Raw genomic sequence first — 12,117 nt, 5'->3', positions numbered from 1 at the left:
GTTCCACCAACCAATCATTCGACAAACATTCACATTATAAATAATAGTTGAGCGACGTCTTCCTTCGGGGTAGCAAGGCATGACTGTTTCGGATTCTTCAATGATCATTAAAGCGCCCATGAGGTTTTCGTCCTCAAGTCATAAACGATATGTACCTTACCAGTACCTCATTCAACGCGCACTCTACATATCAAGTTATTCTCTCCAAACACCAAAACATAATATAATAGCTTTTGAAAGTAATTTAAAAGAACAGTAAACATTCGTGCATACAGAATAGTCCCCTCTATGAAAAAGGATTCCATAGGCTGCTTTTACGCCTCCTATGGTAATATTGGACACCTCAGTACCCACTTAAGGATACCCTCCGGACCTATTTAATATTGGATGCTTTTAAACCCCTACACAAGTGCTTAAACACTAGGTATAAAGTACGGTGAAGGAACTCATTCTACACACCAATCAAAAAGACCCTCTTCCTTTCATGCTAACAGAAAGTAAAAAATTGTAATCACTTTCCAGTCAATGGAAAGAAACACATTTTGAAGATAAATAATTACTCCCAAAACACAGATATTAGTTGTTTCTAAAGATCCAAGCCCGTCCCAAAATATAAAGGAAAACTAGTTTGTATTACACACAAATAATATATGCATACACATTTCATATACTAACAAAGATATGTGTGGATTTCACAATAGATAGATTTGTAAAACAATAATGAATACAAGAGAGTTCGTTATCAATTCCCACCTCTTTTGATGACAAGCCTTGCCTACCTCGAGATGTTCAATCCATTGGATCATCTTTTAAATCGATCATTGTTAATAAGGAGTAACTGTTAATCACAGAAGCACTCTAAGAATTAGCCAAAAGGCTCATACAAGAATCAAATCAAGATCTCATACAATTCTCTAGTTATAGGCTAAGTGAACTATCTAATTGTTCTAAACCCATCTAAAGTGTTAAACCTTTTCATCTTCCATCTTTAGCACATCTAAAGTTTACTAATTCAATTTGGTTGATTCTATAGTCCATTAGATTTGTCTTATAATTATCTACAACTCTATAAAAGGAACCAAATGCTAATTTAGACAATAAGAGTACAAAATATCAAACTATGAATACATGACACTAAGCCCAAGTCTACTAGACTCAACCCATTAAACAAGTGCTGACCCAATTGGGTCAACTAACGGTCGATGATGGTCAAATGGTTCAACGTCCAATCAAAATCCAGGGTAATTGGTCAACTCTAGTCAAATGAGTTAACTCGGTCAAGGTCCACTAGGTCAAATCTAGTTAATGAGTCAACTCAGGGTTAGACTGATTCATCTCAGTCAGATGGTCTGAGTCAGATAAGTCATCAAGACTGACTAGGATGACTAATATGCCTAATTCCTAAGCCAAACTTCTAATGCACAAATCTGATCCAACACAAAACATGCCAACACCAAAGGCCGCAAATTAACTACACACAGTTTTATAAGATATGTCTAACTTCCATCTGCATTTCAACTGAATTTCAACAATAACATCAATAGCTTCATTTCTTCTCAACAGATTCATACATCTTCACTTCCAGTTCTATTCTCTCTAACTACTGACATTACTAGCAGTACCTCCACACTTCGAAACCTAGTATCAAACTCTATAATCTCACTCCCTTTTTCTATCAAACCAATTCAATTGAAAACCACCATTTCGACATCCAACAACACCATTTTATTCTCCACCACTGAAATCTCATCAAACATCTCTGTACTTCAATTCCTTTATCATAAGCGTCACCAGAACAACCAATTATATCACCACCAACCCAGTTGAGTTTCTGGGAAAACAAAAGCTTCATCTGCAACTCAACAAAAACTACCAAACATACACATTCATCTAACTGTCACTATTACCAAATTATATTTGCACCAGCATCATCACATGAAATTCTAATTTCCAGGCAACCACCACCACTGAAACCAAATCTAACACTCAACTAACACACAACCATTAAAACCACCAGCACCATTAGAACTGCAGCTAAGCAATGAACTATCTCATCACTTGTGTTCCACCTAATGTTCATCTTCACAGATATCCATCTCAACCATTTAGCAACATCAGGTAAAATAACTTCACCTTCACTACAATCCATAACAAACCATACAGTTCATCCACAGCTCCAACTACTTCCACCTCCAAATCCATTTCTGCAATAACAACATAAACCCACTATCATAATTACAATCAACTACAACCACCAAGATACACAGCAGCAACAATAACTTCAGCCTCTTTTTGAGAGCCACTTTCAAGCTTCAGAATCACCATTATCATAAACATCATACACTTCTTCATATTTTCCTTGTTCTCAACTGTAAATCATTAACCTAATTCTTCTTCCAGAAACCCAAATTAACAGCAACCCTATTCTTTACTTCCAATTCATCTACACCCAAATCTGAAACTCAATTTCCTAAGGAAACTAAAATTAAACCCAATAAAACCATTTATTCTTCAATTAGGAACAAACCCATAAAATATAACATCAAACCAAACTCAATTTCATAAAGAAATCAAAACAGAAACCCTAATTAAATCTCCGATTTACCTTTTTCCGATCGATTCATCATTAGAACATCATCACATAGCCAATCCAATAATAACCCCTCGATTCTTCATCCCAGAACGTCACTTTATCATCATCAGTTCTACAAGAACCCTAATTCCAGAAACCCTAACCTCAATTCAACATCTACATCATCTTTTTCTTCTCATCCCCATATAAATAAACCACAGAATCAACATCTCCACTTTTGATTTAACTTACTAACAAGATTCTATGAATATCTCACACGAAAACAACTCAATTCTTATGAACTGAGTTCGACAGAGAGGAAGAAATGAAGAACAGAAGAAAAGAAGAGAGAAGAAGAAAATGAGAGAAATGCATCTCTTCGACACGTTTGGTGATGATAAGGCCAAAAAAAGTGATAAAGGCACCCAGATAAAGGATAAGGGCAGCCAGGAGGTTTAGATGCAAAAATGATTATTTTGCCCTTCTCGTTAATCTGATAATATCTTCGTCGTCCGGTATCCGATTGACACGTTTGAGTAGTCTATCTCGCATAACTTTTCGAAACCTATCTAGTGATACTATTTATCGTAACTAGATCGTTGTTAGATTAATTTTTATTAATTAACTTTCGTCTCTAATTAATCGGGTCAATAACGGCTTAGTCGTCTCATGACTGGTCTAATAGCGTTGACGAGCTTGAGGCTCGTTACATAGACTTTCATGGATACATATGCTGAATTCCTTCCTCGTCTTTCCTTGTTCTCGGTAAACGGATTTTCTTCCATCTTTCGTGCAATGCTTTGAATCTTCGTCGGTAATTATGTTTCGATGTTTTGTAGCTTCACAAACATATCGATGTCGGTTGTACTTTTTTCAATTTCTATAGGGCTAAGTGTACTCACTTAAGTTCTCTTTTGGAGCGTTCTCGCCAAGATTATTCCTTAGTTAGTGCGCAACAGTCTTCTTTGGTGATGTTGCTTCTTCTGCTAAGGTACCTTTGTTGGAGAATGAGCTGAGAAAGACTCAAAGGTCCTTAGAAGCTTATTTGCTGGATGTGAAGAAAGACAATGATGCTGCAAAGGTTGCTGTGGAGGGAAGCAAAGCGGCTGACTCTGCTTTGGCTTCTGAATCCTCCAAATTTATAGGTTTGTTCTTTCCCCCTTTTAGCTTCGTTTTCATTTTTGTCTGGTAGCATGATCCTGAGAGTACCTACGCCTGCCAGTTGGTAGCTCCGGTGAGCTTAGAAACCTTCGGGAGCAAGTGGCCAAGTTGACCTCCGATGTTTGGTATTATCAGAAGAAGTCTGATAGGTTAATGAACGAGACTGTTCATAATGAGGCCCAAATTTCCCTTGAGTCTACTCATAACTCAGACCTTGTGAAGAAGATGGATCTCCTTCGTAAAGAGTGTGATGAAACCTTAAGTGGAAAGAGGATCTCATATTAAAGCAAAATGAGGATATTTCCTTAGTTGAAAAACCTCTCTCAGGTTAAGATATTATCCGCCAATAGCATCATGCAGACTTTGAAGATGCCTGTGTTTCCTTAGCTAAAGTTACCGCCGAACGTAACGTATTATCCTCTGAGGTTCGTTCCCTTAAGGAAAAACTTAGTGAGGTTTCTTCAGTGTCCCCTTCCGCATCCCATGCATCTATACTCAAAAGATTGGAAGAGTTAGAGGATGTTTACCGAGTCTTATCCTCCGAGAATGCTTCGCTCCAGATAGATGTTAAAGATCTCGACCGAATGTGATACTTTGGCTGAGGATCTTAATGCTGCCGAGGAAGAACTTGCCGAAGCTGAGCGTAGTTTAGAAGATTCCCTTAGCCATGCCGGAGGTAGATTAGGGGCTTATTTTTTCTATAACCTCTTTTATGCCTCGTATTGTTTCCTTTTCGTTTCTCGCTCATCCCTGTATGTCCTCAGGTCTCCAGGAATTGCTCATAGATATGAATTCCAAGGTCAGTCACCTTGAGATCCAAGTATCTTCATTGGGGATAGCTCGTCAGTTTGATGCTGCTTCAAAGTTCAAGTATGAGGCACTTCGGAAAGCCAATAAACAACTAAGTGCTAAGATGATGGAGCTTCATCAGAAATTAATTTCTGATTTGGAGGCTCAGGCTTCTCGAATGAAGGTGGAAACGAGCATTCAACTATCGATTATATCAATAACGCCTTTGCTGAAGCTGAACGCCAAGCTGGTGGAGTTGTCTTTGATCGTCTCCCTTACCCTTGATTCAGTTGTTTGAACTTTGTTTAAGTAAACTTATTCATGTTGTTCATGTCCTCAGCCGAGGTATCTTCTTTAGCTGAGATGTCTCAGTACTTTGAAACAATGTTTTTTGGTGCTTGAACCTTTTTGTTGTCTGCCATGCAACTTTGTAAGAAATGTTAGACATATTTTGGTAAAATTATTACTTCACCTATATTTTTGTATGAATTTTTCGTTTAAACATAATGTGTCTAACCGATCGCACAATCAAGTCATCACAAGGTGCTAAGGTATGTTTAACCTTTGGGGAAACATTCAACGTCCTACCAAGATAATATCCTTTGGCCAGAAGGTACGAGTCCAATTTTGTGCACACTCCGTTAAAGAGTGTGCACGAAAAAAAAATGATCTTAACAACCCGTTAACTAATGAATATATTTTTATTTTAGTTTTATTTTAAGTTTAAGAATGGTAACAGAATATATATCATCTAATGATACCTAAAATATAGGATCTTAAAAAAGGATATAGATAACTAATATTGACTTTCAAATATTCGCATGGATTAGACTAATTAACAAATCAAGCAAACATGGTTCAACAATGTTGATCCCGCAATCTAACAGGTTGTCCTCTTGATATGAGTTTCCAGCTTTCACAATACGTAGTGAAGGTAAGAAAGAACCTAAAACACTCCCTCCCTGGCCACTTCCAGGTGCATGAAACTTCACTAACAAGCCACGATCATGAAAAAGAGTGTGTTTCCTGCACTTCCACCGAAGAGGAAGAAGTTTCTTGAACAGAACCGGCAATTACCCGACCAAGAACAAGCTTGGAGATGAGCTTAGCAATGAAGTCGAAAAACTGTTAATGCGCGGGTGCCTAACATACAAATTCAAAGAACAAAAAAGGGGGGAAAATGAACTTATTACAGAAGAAGAATATGAAACTTAAGAAATCCATAATAGCATTAAGAAGAATCTATTCAAGAGTTGCTGTATCTCTTAATGATAATCACAAAATAATAATAATACTTAATTAGTATGATAATCACAAAATTCAACATCACATTAACAAAAATTAAATTCGTCATCACGTTTTGTACAAATTAAGAGTTTGACATTTTAGGAATCCCGTACTTTAGGTATTACAAGATATTGTATATAATATTTTAAATTAAAAAAAAAAACTAATTTTATTAATTAGTTAACTGGCTGTTAAGATGAGCCAATAGAATCACTTTGTTTCGTGCACACTCTTACGTGGACAATAATTTTCATGTACCCTACGCGTCCAACGCGAAGGCTACTTTATTTCGACAGGGTATCTCTATAGGGGATATCTTATCTTTTCTTATACCTCATGGAAGGAGCCGTCGCCCCTAGGATCCGAGATTGACATATGCGAAGTTATGCCTTTCCTTGTCTCATCGTCACTCCTGATGGTGGGCGTCTATTCTAACCCAATGTATATAAATTAAAGATATTTTAGTTTTTAAAGTTTCTTTCATTGATTATTAAGGTTTATAATACCTTCTTCCCAAGGACAGAACACGGTGGGCTTCTGCCCATACCTTTCTTCTCCTGATTAATTACCATTCTCTTAGGGGTAGTACTTTTTTAAGTACATCGCATTCCAAGGTTGTTGTAGCACTTCTCCTTTTACGGTTCTCAGGTAGTAAGATCTTTTTCCGACGATGTCATGTATGATGTAGGGTCTGTCCCATGTCGGAGCTAGTTTTCCCCACTCCTTTTTTCTTTGATATGGTGGTATCTGACATAGTACGTACTCCTCGACCACAAAGTTCTGAGGGATGACCTTCTTGTTGTATATCACCATTTTTTGCATGGATACCTCGCTTCTTTCTTCAAGGTCATACAGCTTTTCTAACATCAAGTTTGTTGTTATATTTTTCTCCCAAGCCTCTGTCTTTGTTGTTGGAAGTATAACCTCTGTTGGGATGACTGCTTCGGCTCCGTAGGTTAGTAAAAATGAAGTTTCTCCCGTAATTGACCTTATTGTTGTTCGATAAGCCCATAGAACATTGTGTAACTGTTCACACCACCTCATTTTTCTTCTTTAAGTTCATTGATATGTCCTTGTTAGTTGCCTCCGCTTGCCCATTGCCTTTAGGATAGACATGAGTTGACTTGTTCTTTTGAATGTTGAAGGTGTCAAACAACATGTCAATGTTCTTTCCTTATAGTTGTTTTCCATTGTCTGAGACTATGGCTGCTGGTATCCAAAAACCTGCATATGATTTGCTCAAATAAGAATTTGAAGACATCGGTGTCTCTGACCAAAGGCTTTGCCTTCACCCACTCGGTGAAGTAGTCAGAAGCCACGATGAGGTATTTCCTTTTCAATGTTCCCTCTATCAAGGGTCCAACTATATCAACCACCCATTTGACGAACGACCAAGGGATGATAACCGAGTTAAGCTCCGTTGCTGGTGCTGTAATCTTCTTGGAAAAATGTTGGTACATTTCACACCGCTTAGTCATGTTCTTTGAATCCTCGTCCATGCTTAGCCTGTAGTATCCTTGCGTTTTGGCTTTAATTGCCAATGATCTTCTTCTTCTATGATTGCCAGCATCTCCGTTGTGTGTATCATGGAGTACTCTTCTTCCTTCGGTTCATGAGAGGCATCGCATTAGGGGTCCGAGAAATGACCTCCTATACAAGACTCCATCACGAAGGCTATCATGGTTTCCTTTGACATGAGTTTCCGAGCTTCTTTTACGTCTGTTGGTAACGTACCTTTGTCAAGGTACTAGTGAATTGGAATTCTACTATCATTTTCCGCCTTGTTTCCCTCGCCTTCTTCTGGCATGGATTGATCTTCGTCCGACTCTTTTGCTTCTTCGTCTAATTTCTTCATTTTTTTCGTTTATTTCTTCCTTGTTTGTTGTCATGTATTGAGATGTACAATGACAATATTGGAGGGTAACCTCCTGATTCTCACAAATCAAGCCTTCAGGTTCAATGAAGAACACTGCCTAAAATCGTTAAACGATTCAATTTCATTGATATTCAGATGAGGTTTCATTACAGACTCTCTAGCCTTAAATATCTAAGTTAACCCATTCATAACAATCTAACGACCACTGGCAACCCAGATGGTTGCATCCTAACCATCCCATACAGTTGATAAAGGCAACTATAATTTGGCTAAAGGCTACCAACACAAGTAATACTAATCATTAACATTGAAGATGATATGGGCAACCTCCTACCATATCCGGGTACATGACAATACCTTCCCCTTCAAAACGTCCTTGTCCTCAAGGACGAGTGTTAAGGATGAAATCCTTGTTTTCCATTAGCTTGTCATGATAGTTGGAGAACAAGAGTAAACAGGCTCAACAGCCCACTGACCCTTCTCTCCCCCCGAGTTTGCTTGATCACATGTGGTGGTAGTTACTTTCCTGCATTCAATCAACAAGCCTAACTTCCCTGCGGTTGTCTTCCAAAAGCAAACAGACCTGCAATCTTCATAACTCTCAGCTCGGGATAAATCCATATAAGCGCCACTTGAAACTGTAGTATAGGCCTTGAGTTCACTATGCTCAGGAGGAAGAACTTCAAAAAGAAAACTCCTATGACTTCCACAAATCCACCCACTTGTCTCATTACAATTAGAGTGTAAGTCCTTCAGCTGCACAAGAACTACCAACACCACTTGTGTGAATACCATGATAAAGGGCCCTGTTTCAGACCCTATACCAATCTCAACCTGACCAGTAATTCGCACCAGTACATTCTCGAGCTGAGCATCAAAATTTGCTGCAAACTTCCACCTCGAAGAGACTACCATCAGTAATGCAATGGGAAGTTGGATATCACAGTGTAGAGATAATTTCCCTCTATGCTGACAGGTACAAGTTATATATAATAAAAATTCTCCCCTATTTGATATATCCAACCCCCACGTATAAGTGTAACAAAGGAGGGAATATTCAATCCAATCAAATTTGTAGAAATCGATCAGCATCTTGCAGCAGGGAGTAACATGCCAGGCAGAATGAAACATGGGCAGATAACTACAAATGAACATCCCGACTTGCGATATAATTCTGTCTGGAGTCGTAAGTCTTCCACAAACTTCAGATGAAAGCCATAGAAATTGCAAGCGTAAACCTATTCTGGATAGATGAAAATGACTGCTCACATTTGTATGAACTGGAAAATGAAGCACCAAGAGAATTTCACACTGTTTCGAAAGAGACTGTAGCACAAGTTTGTTGCTCTCTGACATTTCTACATACATATTACCGTTATTACCATTATTCCCAGCTTCAGCATACATCAACAGAAATACAAACATAACCAGCAGCCTTCTTTCACAGAATTCCGCTCCTATACCATCCCTCTTAAGCTGATGAAACAAATCCAACAATGGATTGTAATAAGAATTGAAATGCTGGGTATCCTTAAAAGTGTTGATACCAAACCAACAATAATTCGAGGTTGCCTTTATAAACCGTTGGCGAGTATTGTGACACACATACCATATGCCTGGATAGTACAATTTGAACTTCCACTTTAAATAGTCCATTGACCTTAATGCAATAAAGAAGTGGGTTTTCACAGTTTCAACATGAATTCCCACTATGCTTGCAAGAATTTTTAAAATATTTGTCACACTACATAAGTCTGTAGGTAATAGTTTGAATGCTCACCTAAAAGATTTGTATGTCCTTGACATATATGTGAGTGATGAGGGAGAAATGTAAGCAGAAACTTCAGTGGGCATAAGTTGTATTCCCCAAACCCTTAATAGATCACAGCACAATTCCAGAATGAAAAGATTAACCCAGGCAGAGTTTCCATGTGCTTGTACTACCCCACATGTATACCTTGCCTTAATGCCATTCTGAACGTGCACCAAACTTACTAGCCATTTAGATTTAATGAGTTGCTTGAGGTCCTTCATCGCAAGTAGTATCCTCATACTTACAGTTAGGATACCAACATTCAATACTCCAGGAGATGCAACATTTTTCTCACCCCATAAACCAAACAATCGACAACAATAAGATAGAAAATATAGAGTTACCTTATTACTCATTTCTCCAACTTGAAAGGTTTTAGAGATCTCTTGTGTAAAGCTTGAATAACACCAGCTCAAAAGATAACCCAGTCGTCTCACCATTGCGAAAAATGGCCAAGGAAGCATGGATACATGTTTAAATTCCAGCAAAACACTTTGTGATACATCTGTATGTTCTTGCGAACCAACACCAACCTTCAACAATTCATCATAAAGGACCCTTGCAGCAGCAGCTAAACCAAGTTGAATATGAAACATATTATCACCTGCACCACAAGTCTTCTCACTTGCATCTATTTTCAGGTCTAGAAGCATAACTGTAATTCTGATTATACTACCTCTCTGTGTCAGTTTTGCAATTACATTACCCCCATGACCACTGAGATCATCCTTGAATAACACAAACAAACTGAACATATGAACTGAAATTTTAGCTGGTAACCATGTCTGACAAGCAGCTTAGTCATCAAATTCCTATCGCTTACTCCCATTAAAATAGACTCGATAATAAAAAACAGACAAGAAGTAACTGCATCGAAGTAGTATTTGTAATCACCAACAAAAGATAACCCCTTAATAAGCTGAAAATATTTTCCCCGGTCGAATACTTTATCAGCAGACTTGAAACAGTGGTAAGAAAATTTCCCAGTAGGCAGTGTGTCAGAAAAAAATTTATGCTCAAAACATACTGTATCCATTGAAAGCATTTTAGCAAACAGATTCCAACCAGTGCCAGATCGTCTACCATTAGCTAACATACAAGCAATTGGATCACTGTACATCGAATTTGACCAGTACCCATGTTTGTGAATCAACTCTTGAACAAGTTCTCTATAGTATCCATCCAAAATTTTCAAACACACATAGAATTTAGACCCAAACTCATGATAACATTTAGCAAAATAAGAATTCCCTAAATAGAGCTCGATCTTCTTTCCTCGATCGAATAATAAACGGGTAAAATCAAAAAGAAGAGTAAAAAATCCTTACAATTCAATTCTCTGTGGATAATGATTAACTCCTTTAAGCTTTCAAGTTTCCAATAACTAACCTCCACCATTTGAACATGATCCTCTCTGTCGAAATCAATCACTTCGGTTTTGGAGATAATTTGAGTATCATCCTTTTCTTCATCGAATAAAAAAGAAGAAACAATCAATTCATCGAGCGAATCGAGCCAATCAACAATCAATTCCGCAACCACAAACATCTCTTCAGTCTTTGATTCTTCTGGAACCCCAGCTTCTTCCCTTGTTGGTTCTTCAGAGTGAATTTCTTCTTGAATCTGTTGCGCTTCAATAACCCCACGGATCGACTCTAACTGCTTCTCTGCCCTCTCGATGAGCTTCAAAAATTTCCTAAGATTATACTCTCGAGTCGGAGAGTCATATTCTCTGAAATGAGTATCATACAACCACTGTAGATTTAGTATATCATCCCTGAGTTGCTTCTCCTTCTTCATCGCATCAAGCTCCATGGATCGAAACCAATCTGATACCAATTTTCATGTACTGAGATGTACAATGACAATATTGGAAGGGTAACCTCCTGATTCTCATGAATCAAGCCTTCAGGTTCAATGAAGAACACTGCTTAAAATCGTTAAACGATTCAATTTCATTAATATTCAGATAGGTTTCATTACAGACTCTCTAGTCTTAAATAACTACGTTAACCCATACATAACAATCGAACGACCACTGGCAACCCAGATGGTTGCATCCTAACCCTCACATACAGTTGATAAAGGCAACTATAATTTGGCTAAAGGCTACCAACACAAGTAATACTAATCATTAACATTGAAGATGATATGGGCAACCTTCTACCATAGCCGGGTACATGACATTTGCTTCTATCATGTCCCGAATACGGACGGCTAATGCCTCCTATCCGCCTGAGATTGGTCCTTCTATTGAAGGTTGGTATATCCTTCAAATTTGTACGACGGTGGTGTTTCGATCCCTTAGCATAGAGGATATAAATGCTAAGGAATCCGCGTGTTTGTTGTCCTTTCGGCAAACATGCCTGAATATTACGTTGTTTATTTCGGCTGCATATTCCTTGTAGATGGTGGATTTTCGACAAAGGATAAAATCGTAAAACCATAATTATACATGCTCCTGATCCAGCAATCAGATGAGTATTGAGGCTCATGTCTCTCATTGAAGCATGAAAGCTCATGCCATAAAATCTTTGACTGAGAATACTTTCTCTCAGAGTATATGTAGATGTGTAGTCACTCAGCTGAGGCAACGACACATCTCATAAATACTGAGCA

The sequence above is a fragment of the Papaver somniferum genome, chromosome 6, assembly GCF_003573695.1.
Source record: "Papaver somniferum cultivar HN1 chromosome 6, ASM357369v1, whole genome shotgun sequence".
NCBI classification, from domain to species: Eukaryota; Viridiplantae; Streptophyta; class Magnoliopsida; order Ranunculales; family Papaveraceae; genus Papaver; species Papaver somniferum.
This window is presented reverse-complemented; position numbering follows the sequence as displayed.